Here is a 17,745-nt window from a genome sequence, read left to right as displayed (position 1 = left end):
AAGCACGTACTCCACACCCCAGCCCAGGGCAGAGACGGAGCCTGCAGCATTGGAGCAAAGGTAAAGGGGAGGGGGTAGGCTGGGGGGCAGAGGTGGTGGGGGGGGAAAGACAGGAGGCAAGTTGTGTGTGGGAGCAAGAAGCATGGATCAAGTGGCTTGACCTCCTGCTTCCCTCTACTACCTGTCCCCTGTCCCTTACCACTGCTTTGCCTGCTGCAGGGAAAGATGACCCTCCAATAATTAGATTCTATACATGGAAAATTATAAGATTTATAAGTTCCATGTATAAAATCTTATTGGGGAGTCCTCTTAAATTCAGAGCAGAGTTGTCTTGGATTCGAGTAGAGACAGTTGTGTATCCAAATAAGATTGTAGTATCTCAGCCTCGTGTTTTTCATTTTAATGTAGAGTGCAGTTACAGTGGACGAAAATACCGAGCCAAGGTTATACCCACATGCAGTCAACTACATGCATAGCACGAAAGTTTGCGAGGTTCCTTTCAGTTGTATTTGTTTCTATCCAGAGTGCAGGCTGAGAGAGAGTCAGGAGAGTAGAAATGTAAAACATTATTCATCAGGTAAATAGTCTCAGACTTTTTTTTCTGAAAAAAATTAGTTCTACATTTAAACGCAATAATGAGACGTTCAGCTTACAGAACTTTTTTTTTTCCGCAGGAAGCTTTAGAAGTCCTTGACAAATAAGTTTCCAGAGCCTTATCAACCAAAGTGAACATTGAGGTAGCATGGCCCGCTAATAGGTTTTCAAATGGGATTGAGGGTCACACTACTGACTGTGCTCTAACAGGTTAACATATTAATCTAGTTGGTTGCTCTGCTCCACCACCGCTGCACAAAAAAAGCACAGTCTGTATAGTCCTGTAATGTATGTACTTAAAGCATAAGCTGTTTTCAATAGCAGTAAATTGGTGCTGTGATGTGTGTAAGAATTAATGTGGAATATCCTGCTGTGTAGTTCAGCCAGTTAAGAACCACATTGTGCTTAACCCCTTACCAGTGACTGTTGGATTTGCTAGTGAATTTGGGCTTGATGCCAAGAACTCTTAACTTTTCCTCATGAAGGGGTTTAATATGCTTTAGACTTATTTGTCCAAACATCAAATTTGGCTGCAAGAGCCTTTTTAAAATAAAATGGTTAAGGCACTAACAAATCGGCTTACCCCTTTAGATGTATGGTGACATTCCATTTAGCCGGGTCTGAATGCAAATAGAAACATTCCCTAAGGATTATATTTGAGCTGCAGTAACTTTATTTTTTCCCCCCAATGCACTCATTCACAGTTAGAGCCCTGTGGCAAATCAGCTCTTTTAATTATCTCTGCTGCTTCACATCCATTTTAGAGAACAATATTACATAAACATGGCATAGCAAAAATTCCTTCAACCTAGGTAAATAAGCTTTCTTTTCTTAAAATAATGACCACTATGATAGAGGTTACTAAATAACAAAAAACTGTCTAGACAAGCTAACTGAAATAGCACGGCTATGCAGTGACTTGCCACCTTTAGTCTTTCCAAAACAAACCGGTTCCTCCACCCAATATTTGCTGGGTAGGTGAAGTGGGACATAACTGAGAGAAAGCTGAAAAGACCTCATTCGATTGGAATGAAAATGAATCCTTCACCCAGAAGGGGCACAGTAAGTGAAAAGACCTACCAGCTATCTAACCGTTGGACTGTATTATGCAAGAGCCTGAGAAAACAAGTATTTTTCTTACTACCCTGGTCTCTCTTAAGACTGTTTGATAAAGTACTAAAACTTTCTCATAGGTATGAATATTCCAGGTCCACGTCAACTGCCTCTGTTCATCCGGACGTTTATTTTTCTAAAAGTCAAGGCGAAGATGCTGTTACTATGAGGAATTTCAAAACATCAATACATGAGGGTGAAGAATCCTAGTTGAAAAAAAGATATTCCAATTTTTTTGAGGGTCTACGTTCAGTCGGTGTTGTTCCACTCTGATGGTGTTAATGAAACTAGTAATGCTTTTGTTCAGTAAATGACATAGTATGACTAAAATGTTAGAAATATCTGCAATGATTTAAACCCCTTCCCACTAAGCTCTAAAGTAGGAAGATTGGGATTACAGTAAACATCCTGGAAGATTGCTGGTAACTTCTTCGTTCCTGCAAGTGAGGTTAAAACCCTGGTTCATTGTTTTAGATCTGTGTGACAGGCCTTTTACAGATAATCAACCATTCTTATCAGCTACTGTAAACCGTTATCACATTTAATGGAGATAAAGGATCTTTTTATATCATTTTTATTTTACCTATTTTATCCCGTAGTGTTCAGCAGGACTGTGAAAGGTACTGCCTCCTTACACCCGTAACACCACACATCAGTTTCATAGATGTTAGGGCCTGGAAGGGACCTTACTTGCGGCTGTTCAACATCATTCACTCTGGAGAGTTGAGTTTCCTACAGGACAAATGGCTTTTACAGGTTCTACTATTGTGCATGCAGAAGTCTTCAGAAGCCCAGCAAACATGGTTATAACATCTGAGTTGGATGTAAATCCCATGTAGTCATGTAATTGAGAAGTTGGACACACAACAGGGAGCAGCAGAGCAAAAGAATGCAATGCGAGGTGGTTTGTCTTCTCAAATTTGTCTACCTAAAATTTGGTTACAGAGAGACATCTTTGTTCCTTTCTCATTGGGTTCTGGGGCTGCCTACAAAAATTAGGGATTAAATTATGAGAAAATGTGGATTTAAACTAGTGACCTAAGAATCGGGCTTCTGGAATCTGTATGAGACTTAGTGTTATATACAGAAGTCAATAGGAGACACTAGCATGTGATTGCTGTACCACCATAGTGCACTGTACGGCGATGGTACACTATGGTGTAGATGTGCCCAACAGGCCTCAAATAGTAAGGATGCTCTAGGAAGAAAATTAAATTTGCACTTGGAGTGCGCTGGTTTTAGGGAAGGTGGAGCCTGTTCTGTAACAGAGATTTAATCTTGGGTGAGTGTGGAGAAGTGTGTGAAGAAGAAAGCTTGTTCACCTTAATATGAGTGTAAGATCAGAATACACTGTAAAACCATTTATTCAAATAAGGTGCAAGGTCATTAATAGAAAAAAAACCCCATCTGAGCAAAATTAGGAGTGTAAAGACCCCCAAATTCTAGTCTGGCGCAGTAGTCTATCATCCCTTTATGCATGATTTGTATGTTGGTCGCTGTTGTAAGTTTGATTCCCTTGCAGCTGGAATGGCTGTTATTTTTGGAGAATGGTGGGTTATTTCCCAGTAAAACTTAACTGTCAGCTTTCCTGCGAAGGAGGTTTCCTCTGGTAATCTGCAAGGACAGCAAAGAATCTTCCTGCCCTCCTCCTCCTGCACCCCATAACCAAAGTTGTGTGATATATTGGGTTAACTATACTTGAGAAAAGTCAACTCAAAAGCCATTATGTGGCTCAAGGGGATATTGTGAAAAGGAGAAAAAAAACCCAGCAAGATGTTTGTTTTGCTTCATGGAAAACTGGAAAAAAGAGTTCCCACTGCCTATTGTTTATCGTGGTTGGTTTCAAGGTGGTACAGAAAGTTCTACTTGGCCTATATTCAAGGTTTGAGGAAAAATGTTGTTCGAGGTTGGAGCGTTAAAGATCAACGTCACCTTAAAATATTGTCGTTTTGGATATAAACAGTTTCTCGGCAGGAAACATTCAAGATGGAAGGACAAAGTAGATTAAAAAAATCTTGATTTCAGGCTGGGGGCCAGTTCTCTGCAAATGTTTTAATTTCTGTAGTTACCATTCATAACTTGGCTGATTTGAAGATATGAAACTATGATCAAGATTATTTTCCCTGAATGCCTTTTATTCAACCATGCGCAACTGTACAAAACTTCAGGTGTCTACAGGGAGAATAAGGACCACAAGCTTCCTAGCATTAAACATTAAAACTTTCTAAATCTAAATGAGTCCTTAATGAGGCTGGAATCGAAGGGATTGTGAGTATGGAATTGGGTTATTATAACATGAATGTGTTTGGCAATCTTGTTGCTAAATACAGAAACAGGGATTTTTAAATTGCTTGCAGAATTCTGTAGCAAGCTTATCCAGATGCACATAGCATTTAAGTGTCCTTTGTTAGGCTGTTCTCAGACTGCCTTGCACAGCTGGAACTGGTTCTAGACTAGACTCATAGAAGCCTTTATTCTATCAAAGTTTTATCAGCATTATGATTGTCTCTTTTGACTCTGAAAGTAAATCAATTAAATCATCAAAGCATGAACAGTCCTCAAATATTTTTCTTAACTTTGATTTTTTCTGAGAAAGCAATCTTGATAGGGACACATTCACACAGACAAAAATAATATATATTGAGCTATAGCTTTTTGGGTTTTTTTGGTGTTCCTTTTCAGCTAATGATTTTCTTTGTAGGTTCATCAAGATCTCTTCAATCATACCCAACAATGTTTCATATTCCACTGAATTAACAATTTATTAAATCTTGTCATGCAAGTTGTGCTGATACAAAATGATTATTCATGGAGAAGGAAACTTTCAACATATAGTATCCAAACTTCAAGGATCAAACAGGAAGGAGGAGGTGTGAAGGCGTCTTAATATTTTTGTTCTGTGTGCGCGCTGTGGTAAGCTTTGTAGGGTCAGTCAAGATATTTATGTTTATGACTCACAAATATTAATGAGGTTATATTTGTACATGTCAAATTTGAAAGACAAAAGCTTTGGGGTCCCAATCAACAGAAAGGACTTTAATATGTCCCCTTCCTCCCAAATCAAGCCTTGCCAGTGAGTCCTTTTCGGATGAAATTCCCCCCATCCTGTTATCCTCAAATGAACAAAAATACTAGATGAAGTCAGACAGGTGAAGAGCTGCAGAATGCTGCCCTGAGCATCCTTAGGTATTAGCTGAATGGTCTATTTTAAGGTATTCTTTGGTATTCCTATCCCTCAATTTATTTTCTGACCATTTTTTTTATCAAAGCAATACACCCAATCCACTGTCAGTGCAGTGTGCTCCTAGTTTGCATAAGATGGAAGGCTCCTAAAACCACTGGGATTTTTCTCGCAGAGTTGGGTGTACAGATTCATTTAAAGACTTCCCTTCTAGCTGGCACAGCTAGTCTATTTTCACAATCCAGTTGGTGTTGGTGTCTCTTTCCACTGTTTAGCTCTGCGGAATTTACTTTCTTTTAATCAGCCATTCACAGCATGCCAGAGAAAATCGGAGACACCTGCCATTGAATTGGAAAGAATTCACAGGGACGTTCGAGCACTTGGTATGTTTTCATTTGCTGAAAGAAGTCACCAAAGGGCTGCAGAAGTAATTATGCCAGGAAATTTTCTCTCCTGCCAAGTCTGAAAACCTAAGCAAGTCTCTTGCATTTAAAAGAATGGGCAAACAAAATCATACTTTATTTGAAGGTTATTGAGATCCCTGTATTACTTAGATTACATTCAAAAGGAACAAATAATTGGATTGTAAAATATGCTTGTCAGTTCCTTGTGCCTTTATCTGACACGTCTTGCTACCTGATGTTTTGCTTGAACATTTAAAATTATACCTTTTTCTTTGGGGATTAATTCTTATAGTTACAGGATTTGTATGGCACTGTAGAATAGGTAAGTGGAATGGATAAATGACATACTGCACAGAGTATCACGTTACAAGTTGGGAAACAAATCAGAATAAATGCAGAGGTGGTTACAGTCCCTGTTGTGACTGTGACAATCTTCTTCCAGATGCAATAGGTCCATATAACAGAGGTAAATGCAACCAGGATATTATCAGGCAAACAGATGTGAGATCTCTGGTTAATGTTTTCTAACCCAATAGCAAGGCAAGAAGAAACGTATTCATTGTAAAATAATTAATGGTATTTTCTATATAGCTGGTGTTCTGGCACAAAACATTCCCTGTTTTGGCGATAAATTACAATAATTATCCTTCAAGAAGAGAATTTTATTCAGAGCATCAGTGACTTTAAGATACAGATGTTTTGTACCTACCATCATAGCTGTTGTAAGAGACAGAGCTCACTCCTGGAGGGTCCACTGGAGTAGGATTCGAATGGCTTGTCAGAGACCTGCCCAAGTAGGATAACAAACACAGCTATTTGAATGTGCACCAGCATGGTTCCTGCTTTAGCTGCACGTGTGCCTCACACAAGCAAGACCAGGCGTCTAATAGTCCTCATAGGCTAACCTGCACTGCTTTGTGCTCCTGTGACAGCAAATAAAGCACATAGTGGCCCCATCCCTCCTGTAGTTCACTGACCAGGGCAGCTGCAAGTGGCAGAACTTGCTGCTCGCTTCAGAGACATGAAGTCAGTTCTTTCAGCCCCTTTGGTGAAGCAGTCTGTCTTCACACTTTGTCAAAATGACCTCTCTGCCTCAGCAGGTCTTGTCTGTTAAGCAATCCTTTCTGCTATCTCACCTCTAAAATAGGGTGCAGACTTGGCAGGAACACTGTTATGGCAATGTCCACTCCCCCTATCCTGCACATCTTGCTGTTTTATGCAACATGCCTCTTTGAAGTGTTCCCACTAGAAAGTTATCTTTGGGTTTTTTTAAATCCAAGACTTAAAAAAATGTAATTGGCTCCTCATTGCTTCTAGGGGCAGGTCTCTGCCACACTACATTGTCTTGCACAAGATGTTTCCTGTTCTTTGATAAGATATCAGTTGGCATAGATATGATCTTGCCTCCCAAAAACTTAACTCTGTAAGATATTTATGTTGCACAAAACATGATCAGAGCTCTGCTTTGATCTTTAGATGTACACAGAATATCGCTGGTAGAATCCATTGACCTTAAGACAGCCCTTTTGGAGCTGGGGAGAAGCTATATCTTGGAAAGCTACATCTCCAAGCCCAAAGGGAGTCAGTCCCAATGCATACCAAGGGGGGTAAAAGTGCTAAAAAGCCCCCATGGCTTGACAAGGGCATTCAGAAATGCTTGAGGGCTAAAAAGGAGGCGTACATCCAATGGAAGCAAGGGGCTATTACCAAAGAGGATCACATCTCCGTTGCTCAAGGCTGTAGGGCGGCTGTTAGGCAGGCCAAGGCAGAGATGGAACTGGGGCTGGCAACCAGGATTAAGGATAAAAAAAGTCCTTTTTCAAATACATGGGGAGCAAGAAGGCACTGAGTAATATAGGGCCCCTGCAGGATGCACTTGGCAGTCTGGTGACTGCTGCAAACAAAAAAGCGGACCTCTTTAACAAATTCTTTGCCTTCATTTTTCTGAGCAGGGACTGGGACATCTCCCCCACCAGGAGTACAGAAGGACTCAGGAGGCACCACCAGGCCCAGGGTTAGGGATGACATAGTTAGGGAACTTCTGGAGGAGCTGGATGTGCTCAAATCAACAGGCTTGGATGCTCTTCATCCAAGGGTGCTGAGGGAATTGGTGGGGGCCATTGTAGGGCCCCTGGCAAGGCTATGTGAGCGCTCATGGAGCTCTAGTGTGGTGCCAGATGACTGGAAAAAGGCCAATGTGGTTGCCATTTACAACAAAGGGAGAAAGGAGGACCCAGGTAACTATAGGTCCGTCAGTCTTACCTTGGTCCTGGGGAAGATCTTTGAGAAAGTTATCAAGGAGCACATCTGCAAGGGACCAGCAGGGGAGATCATGCTCAGGGGGAACCAACATGGGTTCATGAAGGGAAGATCCTGTCAGACTTACCTTATTTCCTTTTACGATCAGGTCACAAAGTCCTTGGATGAAGGCGTGGGGGTGGATGTCGTCTTCCTGGACTTTAAGAAGGTCTTTGACACTGTCTCTCACCCCGGTGTCATAAAAAAAACCTAAATGACTGTGGCATTGATGCCTACACAGTCAGATGGGTGGCTAATTGGCTGGACAGTTGCAGCCAGAGCATGGTGGTGGACGGGTCATTTTTGACCTGGAGGGATGTGGGCAGTGGGGTCCCCCAGGGCTTGGTCCTCGGGCCCGCACTATTCAACATCTTTATCAATGACTTGGACAAGGGGGTGGAAAGCACATTGTCCAAGTTCACTGATGACACCAAGATGTGGGGCGAGGTGGGCACGCCAGAAAGGAGGGACAGCATCTAGCTAAATCTGGACAGGTTACAGAGACGGGCAGATGGGAATAGGATGGAATTCAACATGGACAAGTGCAGGGTGCTGCACCCGGGGAGAAGGAACCAGCAGCGCACCTACAGGCTGGGGAATGCCCTTCTCGTCAACACAGAGGCAGAAAGGGATCTTGGAGTCATTGTTGACTTCAGGTTGGACATGAGCTGCCAATGCGAGGAAGTGGCCAGTAAGGCTAACTGCACCATGTCATGCATCCACAGATGCATCACGGGCAGGTCCAAGGAGGTGATCCTCCCCCTCTATGCAGCATTGGTCAGACTGCAGTTGGAGTACTGCATCCAATTCTGGGTGCTGCACTTCAAGAGAGATGTGGACAGCATTGAGAGGGTCCAGAGGAGGGTCACTCGCATGATCAGGGGGCAGCAGGGCAGGCCATATGAGGAGACACTAGAGGGCCTGAACCTATTCAGCCTCCACAAGAGAAGGCTGAGGGGGGATCTGGTGGCTGTCTACAAATACACCAGGTGGGATCAGCAGGGAATAGGAGATGCCCTGTTCCCCTGGGCACCACATGGGATAACTAGGAATAATGGCCACAAGATGATAGAGAGCAGGTTCAGGGTAGACATCAGGAGGCATTACTTTATGGTTAGGGTGGCTAGGACCTAGAACCAACTTCCAAGGGAAGTGGTGCTCGCTCCTACCTTGGGGGTCTTTAAGAGGAGGCTGGATAGACACCTGACTGGGGTCATATGACCCCAGTATCCGTTCCTGCCCAAGGCAGGGGGTCGGACTTGATGATCTACAAGGTCCCTTCTGACCCTAGCTAGCTACTATGAGCTACTGCTATGGAAACCCCTTCTCCACATGAGCTCAAATTTGGAACAGAGAATGTCTCCTGCCCTTCCCTCCAAGTAATCAGAATGGATTTTAGAGCACTCAAAAAATCTCTCAAACAGGTTCTCAAACAATGATAGCAGAGCTAGTGCTCTGCCATGAATCTAAAACCAAGTACTACATATGAGAACATTGCTGGTTTTAATGGTGCATGGCACATGCTCTGCTCTGTTGTTTTGACAAAATTCTCTCCTAAGTTAATTTGAAGATCAGAGTTGGTGCACTTGAAACATCCAGTTTAATTGCCATGATGATGTGTTTGGATTCTACACTAAATCCATCTGCAGAATTAATCATATCCAGAATTCAGGAGCTTAGCTTTTGTCTAGGGCTACTCCAGCCTGGCATCTACCACTCAGTGTAAAATCCCACATATGATTTCTTAAGGCCCTTAAAAACCTAAATCCATAATTAATTTTATATTTCCTAGTGGTGTGTTCTTCATTACGCTCATCAAAATATTCTTGGCTGAGACGGCTCCATTTTTTCCATTACATAAATTCCAGTCCCGTCGGTCTCTTCTGCATTATGCACATTGTGTATGGAGGCCGTTACTCTTCAGCATTATTACCACTTTGTGTATCATGTACACATCCAAGGGTCTCACTGATTTTTATAAAATTACATTATTTCTTTTTTACAAGTGAGAAAATTTAGGCACAGCTGCTGTGACTTGTCCAAGGCCTCCATACAGACACCTTTTGTTGATCCATGCCTTAAGGTTCAGGCAGTTTTGTGGATTCTGAATATTTAAACTTTTCTTTTTTTTTTTTTTTTTGGAAATGAGAGGAATAGACATTGTCCCTCTGTCCCCCAGAATAGTTTGGGGACAGCAACTCCCACAAGGAAAATCATGTATTTTCCCACCACTCTTTTCCTCCCTCACCTTTTGTAAGGTTTCCTGGCTAAATAATATCTATATCTAACTACTCAACAAGCTGCCTCACACACTTCCTATTAGGAACTCCAAATTGCTCTTTGTGTTAGCAAGGGTCTTTGCAGTGGTATTGGAGCAACTGTATAATTGGGAGATGTTAGACAAGCTTCCAGATACAAAGCACCCTTTCTCAGGTCTCTGTTAGATCATTAATCTTCAGTCTATCTGCTCTGCTATTTGGCTATTGTTTGTACCAGCTACCAGCTTTTGCTCACACCAGATAGGTAACTGAAAACCCAGAGAGATCCGTGTGTAGACATATAGTAATATGTCTTGCAAATGCAGTCTCTGCCCCCACTCATCTATCATCCTGTACAGGAAGATTGGTTATATTGTATACTTCGGCACAAGAAGAGTAATGTCTTTTTATTGGGATTCTTTTCTTACGAGCCACCATTTAAGTGGCTTAGTTTGTATTAGCATTAAGATTACAGTAGTTAGGACAATAATGTAATAAACAGAGGGTTTGAAAAAATGTTTTTCTGTCCTAGAGCTACTGCACTCTGACTCTCAGTCCCACTGGCTTCCATTGTAAACATCCCTTTACCAAACTCACAGAGCATAGCGTGCCCTGTATAAGAAAAGCTCTCCAGCTGTTACACGCACAGCTGGAAGGAGAACCTGAAAAGGACTGAAAATGACAGGGTGAAATGCAAAAATAGAAAATGAAAGAACTTCCCAAAAGAAGAAAGCGATTAACAATAGCGGGTGAATGGTAAATCCGGTTTGGCTTTCTGAGCTCAAAAAGGTGTCTTGGACTCTGTGTCTGAGGGCACCCACTGGGTGGTCACCAGGGCTCTTTTCAGTGTGTGAAATGAAATGGAAAACAATAGTTATGCAGCAATTGCCTTTTTTTTTTCTCTTTGATGAGGTGTTCCCTGAATTTGTCAGCAGGATGCCTGCCTGCTCAAGCCATGTAAACAGTTAGGCATTTCCTGGAATTACAGTGCCACATGGCATTATTAGGGATTTAAAGTGAAAGGTTCTGTATGAGTAACAGCAGAAAGGGTGGAGGCACAATTTTGTTTCATGGAATGGTCTGTGCAGGAAAAGGGAGATTAAAAGTTAGTGCAGCTGTAGAGGGGCTTGTATATGGACCCTGGTGATCTGATTTACAAAAGATTTGATTCTGTGAGAATTTTGCCTTTAGCTGCTCACATTATCAGCAAAGAGAGTGTTTGATTCTAAAAATCACAGCATGGAAGAAGCAAAAGCATACACTGTTATACTCTCAACTTAATGCCATGGGAAGAAAGATCCTCTCTAACACCATGCTGACACTTGGGTCTCAGTAGTCACCACTGAATAGTTAAAAGGCAAAGCCAATTTTTTTTTCTCTATGAATTTTCCTTTTCTCCTGATAGCCAAATAGTTTGTAACTTGCTAAGCCAGGTGCCTCTTGAAAAGTCCTTCTTAGTCACTTATGTTTTAAATTCTAACTTTTTCCCTCTTGGTGGCAGATCTTGCATGCTCATTGGAGTATGTGTATTATCTCATTACTCATCTTTTCCACCCCCTCCCCATTAAACACTGTTCCTTTTCTTTTTATTCTCAGACAGCCTTGCACAAAGCCCTTCAAAGATAGCAGTACATGGCTGCAAGTGTATTGATAGTAGAGAACCAGTGAGTATCATAGCTAAGGATTGCTCCTGTGGCTGCTTCTCCTTCTCCCTTGTTACAGCATTTAGGAAAAATGTGATGATTCACCCACTTCTTTGTGTTTATGTGTGCACCCCACCCCCCTTTTAATTAAGTCTTACAAGTTTTTGTTTCCTTCTGGCCTCATCTTGACTCTTCACCAGTGTGGATGTTAAAATAGCTTCTCTGATTCAAAATGACCCATTGCACATTACTTGAAATTTGTGCATCAGCAGCCACACAAACAGATAATATCAGATTAGGATAACAGTATTCACCTTTTGTAAATTTATGTTGAATTTTTTCCTATTTTTATTAAACTACATGTCTGAAGTCTATCCTTCAAATTGGTTCTGATGCCTTGCATATTATTCAAGTCAAACCAATAGGCCTGTCATCGCCTGCTTCACTTTCTCTCCCTTCTTAAATACAAGCACTATATTTGCTATTTTCCAGTCATACAGTACCATACACAGCCTAGTACATTGTCTGAGTTTTTTTTTTTTAATCCTTGTAAATCCAGGGTTCTGGGAGGGCAGTTTCATAGACTCATAGATTGTAAGGGGCTGGAAGGGACCTTGCACTTTGTTCTACTCAAAGTCAGCACATCGGGTTTTCTGAGTATGCTTCCACCTTAGAGGTGGTCTTTCTTTCTTTTTTTCTTTCTATATTCTGTCCTATCCTTACTTACAATAAACAGTATCCTTCTTCCTATAACCCTTCCTGCCTCCCCCATGCTCCTCCTCATTCTTATTGAAAATTGAGGTGCATGTCGGTCTTAGGCCACACCTACATTATATTTGATCTCTACTTCAGCCTCACTGCATAGCATCCCCACTTGATTCTTCCCTGGTTTTCTTTCTTTTAGAGCTGAAGAACTTCTTGCTGTTTGTTTGTGTCCTTTTCAAGTTTTAATCTGTTTGGACCTTTCAGCTCATCTTTCCCCATCCCTACACTTTTGGCTCTCTGAAATATGTCTGTCTTTGCTGATTAGTACCTTATTCCATTCCTTGTAAGGCAATATTTCATTCCTCAGGTCAATGCAAATGGTTAGGGGGCTGGGGCACATGACTTAGGAGGAGAGGCTGAGGGAACCAGGCTTCTAAAAAGTCTAGAGAAGAGACAGCTGCGGGGTGATTTAATAACAGCCTTTAACTACCTGAAGGGTGGCTCCAAAGAGGATGGGGCTGGACTGTTCTCAGTGGTAGCAGATGACAGAAAAATGGTCTCAAGTTGCAGCAAGGGAAGTTTAGGTTAGATATTAGGAAAAACTCTCTCACTAGGAGGGTGGTGAAGCACTGGAACAGGTTACCTCAGGAGGTGGTGGATTCTTCCTCCTTGAAGGTTTTTAAAACCTGGCTAGACAAAGCCCTGGTTGGGATGATCTAGTTGAGGACGGTCCTCCTTTGAGCAGGGGTTTGGACTAGATGACCTCCTGAAGTCCCTTCCAACCCTAATTTTCTACGATTTTACAGGTTCTCTGCATAGTCATAAAATCTGGGTTGGAGTGATCTGGAGCACTTCTCTACAAGTTTTCCCCTTTGTAGTTTCTAAAATAATTATGTTGCAAATATTATGTTGATGCACAGGCAAGGTTCTATCTGTGCATCCACATACCTCTTTCAGTATAGGAGGGACAGCAGTTGGCATTGGGGAGTCTCCTCTATGCACAAATATAAGTCACTCATTATACTTTGTGCTTCTTCTAGGACCTTTCACATAAGTTATCAAAATGTTTTACAAACAGTAATTAAAAGTTCCAAATAACCTGGTAGAATAGGCTGGAGGTGGGAGCATTTGTCACAATCATCTAGCAGCATTTGGGGTAAAATGCTCAAAAAGATGTAAAAACATGAAGCTGTGATGTACAACAGTTTAAGGAAGGAAGTAAAAAAGAATATTACTTCTGGAAAACACAGGTTAGGCAGAATATAATCACTGTGACAGAATGTGGCTAGGATGCCATGAATAATAACTTCAGCTTAGGAGGAATGCCATACTGATGATAAGGAACCCAGAAGTCTGGAATAGTTGTGGTTTCCATGGCCCCAAGTAGAAAGGATCTCTGCTTTCTATCTTACTCAAAAGAGAGTATCTCTAGTAGGATCATAGGGAAGTGTAACAATGATTATCGCAATTCAGTGGTTTAAGCAGCGTTTGCTGATGGTGGTAGTTTCCAACTTAGTCACTGACTAACCCTTTTTAACTGTGAACTGATGTTCAATTAATCTTTCTGAGACCGTCAAAGATCATCTGTGCCAAAAAAGTCTTTCCATTGATCCAGAAAGCTGCTATTGCTCATGTATCTCTTCACTCTCTCAACTTTCAAGATATGCCAATCCCATGGCATATGTTTCTGAAAACGAAGAGAGCTTATTTTTTGAATGTGAGGAATACTGGCTTCCTTTACTAGATAAGGGGATAAAATAATCCAGAAGAAGCCATGCTGTTGGAAATTATCTTGGGGTTCAAAACAGCTGGGGATCCAGAGCAGATACTATATTTAACAAGTTTTGCTGTTACCTTTAAAAATATCAGCATTGTAACAAAAAAAGTAATAAACAAAGCCAGCAATGTGAACAATAAAGAGTATTATGTTGCCTTGAATCTTGGCAGTAGCTTGCAAAGAAATAATAGCAGGAAATTATGGAGCAAAAAAATGGTGAAATCATTCAGCAACCTTTGAGTATTAATTTTAGTCTTCTGTACTGAGATAATGCTTGAGTTTATTTGTATTATAAAATGAAAGATTGATCTTTATAATTGGGAACAGTTACAGCTTTGCAGCTCAGGGTAAAGACTTTCCTGGTTATTGTAACCGATATCTTAATGCTATCAAAAACCCACAATAAAGACAGCATATTATGAGTGAAATACCTATTCTAAAATATATGTAGAAACAAGGATTGTGCAAGGCTAGAATACCTAGTTATAGCTGATAAGAACTTTAAAGTTTTTCCAGTGTGGTTTTTGGGGTTTTTTTGTTCCTTCAAACAGGACAGGATTTTCCTATCACCCTGAATTAAAACTGAATTGTATCATTTTGACATTTCATTTATGCTCCAGACAAAAAAGAATGCTATATTTTCCTTTCTTGGTTAGATTATTTTTCTAAGCAAACCTGCTCTCAGTGAAATCCATTTCTTTTTCTGATGCATGCACACCAGTGGGAGAACAGCCCCTACTATGCAGAGTGTATTTAGTAAGTAGGGATGGAATTGGAGGTACCCACATATGGTGAGGTTAACTGACAGGGTAGTTGGAATATGTCCAAGAGAAATGTCATCGGGAGCTCACAACACCCAACCAGTCTGGATAGTGTTGATTGGCTTCAGTCTTCGGAAAATACACTCTTACTGAAGTTTAAGAAACCATTTGATATTGCAGCTCAAGTTTGCTGCCAAACTAGTCAAGACCATATTGGAATATATTTTGTTGGGTCTCCCTAACTTTCAGTGCTTGTAACATTCCTCATTTTTGTGTGAAATTCATATCTGCCTGTGCTGTTGCCTATTTTCCTGTGTGCAGATGTGGAGATGTACTCAAAAATCAAGGAGGTTTTGTTGAAAATGTTGCTTAAAACAGAAACTGAGGTAGTGCGAGGATGTCCCTGAGTCTCTCACAGGATTGGGCGTGAAGTCAGCAACACACTTCAGTGTGATAAAAGCTGGCACAGAATTCAAAGCTTACTGATGTGAACAAGGCCAGTTTTTAGAGGGTTATCCATTGTTTATATTTAAAAGTCAACCATTTAAACATTTACTTTAAGGAATAAACAACCTGGTTTCTGGTGCATTTTAAAATAAACAACTTTTTGCTGTAACACAAAGGTTGAAAGGTAGAAATGCCATATTTAGTGGAATATAAGATGACCCTGATTATAAGATGATCTCCCAATAATTAGATTTGATATACAGAAAATGAATAAATTCAGTATCATTTTCCAGGTATAGAATCCTATTGGAGGTTTCTCTTGAATATGTCCCCCTTACAGTGCTACAGCACAGAAAATAAATCTGAGGCTGTGTCCACATGAGCACAGATGTTTGTTTCCCTGGGGACAAGAAGCAGCTGCTACTTGTCCCCAGAGAACACCTGTGCCATGCATGCTGTGGCGCATGGCAGATTATCCCAGGTGGGGTAGGGAAGGTTGGGGCCATCAACTGTGCTGACCCCAGCAGCCTTACCTGAGGTCCTGGGGGCCAGGGAAGCTGCAGCCATGGTGTTTCTGCAGCTGAGAGCCTGCTGGCAGCAGAGTGTGGCTCTGGATGGCCAGGCTCTGGTTTTCGATGGCATAAACTGCTGCCAGATGGTGAGGGAGACTGTGCTCAATGGGCACTAACATGTCTTGTATTTATTCAAATATGAGTTTTCTTTCCCTTCAATCAACATGTTATCCTAATCTACCCTTGTGTGTAGTTAAGGGTGGAAAACTCATCTAACGCACTTCAGGCAGAAGCCCCTGGGGAAGTCTATTATAGCCTCCCAATGGAAGGATCTTGGCTGCATGCTTTATGTTTATGGAGATGGGGGATTTTTCCTTAGCTTACTCCTTTGGACTTCTGACTAAGAGCAATCAAGACTCAGGGGCATCTGAACTCCAGGGCCTCTGGGCCTGGGGCCTTCACACCAGATACCTGCCATGGATTTGTGAGTATCTGAAGCCCCAGGCTGAAGAGTTTGGAGGGGAGGATGCTTGCCAGTGGTAGCACCACACAGACTTGAACAATTGAGCTTGTTCCAAATAGAATTTGGAACTGATTTGGCTAATCTGGCCTGAGACATGAAATTAAAAAAAAAAAAAAATCCTCCTAATCAACATTGGGGAAAAAAGCTTCTTGTCTTAGTCACATACAAGGGAACCACACCAGCATGTTTGCTCCATATGGGCCATGTCCTTTATAGTCACCCTTAGTGTTGGCTGCATTTAATCCACTTCATAGTTGATTTCCATTCCTGAGCACATGCTGCTTTCAGCAGCAGTTCAAAGATAGACAATGCATTTAATGTGGCTTCCTCATTTTTTATTTGAGTAAATACTGTTTCCAAGATTGGCTGGGTTTATAAACCATATTCAGGGCTGGATTAATGTATAGGCAAACTAGGCACATGCCTAGGGCCCTGAGCTGCGGGGGCCTGCTCCTTCCTTCTGTGGCAGCAGCACAAATGGCCCCGTTTCCCTCCCTTCCCTTCCCTTCCCCTCCCCTCCCCTCTGCCAGCCTTGCCACTGGGGCGGCTGCTTCCTAGTGGTGACTCTGAGCTCTGCTCCCCACGGGCAGCAGCATCAGGGTGGAGAGGGGGGTCTTGTCTGGCCTGGGGCCCATGAGTTTGTTTGCCTAGGGCCCACCAAAGAGTTAATCTGGCTCTGATCATATCTAAATCCCAGAGCTGTCTTCCCTTTCTGTGTCTAGGAGTTGGTTTAGATGAAAAAGACTAACTTCTTTATCAGATTATGTTGTTCTACTTTTCAATTAAATTAGCCATTCACTAGAAACCTTGTAAATTAATCCTGTTGAAGCTTTTCCCTAGTTTCCTTGAAGAAGATCAGGGCATAATCATTCTGCTTCTTTACCATCTTTTTGTAACTTGGGACCTAGTTCATTTTGGACTGGGATCTCCTTTCCACAGATACCTTGTATCTTCCAGTCTCTTGGCTGCCATGGAAGCAGTTAATGCAGGGCTCTAGAATTGGTAGGTGTGAAACTAGAACCGTCTGGTTAGATTTCAGTGGTCTCAGCACAAGTCTAAAAACACACACTCTGGAACCACAAGGTGAAATTTTAGCAGGTTCAGTTCATTAGTCATCCTTCTGAGGAAGGTAAACTGAACTTTAGACAATTTTCTGCATGAGTCTTTCAGTAAAGACTTTAAAAATCCAGGTACTTGCTGTTATGCAGAGGAGAGGCTTGCCCCAGTGGTCTTTGCCCCAGTGTAATTCCCAATCCCTGACATGTGCAAACCACTGGCTGCCATTCACAATCTCCACTCAAGAACTGACTACATTTCAGTAGTCAAATTCTGCCTTGTGCAGACCTGGATGAAGAGGGAGATCTGTTAGGAATTAGAAAGGAGAGAATCATCCTTTACCCCAAGCTGTTGGTAGGGTGGTGAATGGCTCTACAGCAGGGGCAGGCAATTATTTTGGGCGGAGGGCTGCTTACTGAATTTTGGCAAGCCATCGAGAGCCACATGACAGGCAGCCAGGGGCAAATAAATAT

Source organism: Alligator mississippiensis, chromosome 10 (genome assembly GCF_030867095.1).
Source record: "Alligator mississippiensis isolate rAllMis1 chromosome 10, rAllMis1, whole genome shotgun sequence".
NCBI lineage: Eukaryota > Metazoa > Chordata > Crocodylia > Alligatoridae > Alligator > Alligator mississippiensis.
Note: the sequence above shows the minus strand (reverse complement) of the source record.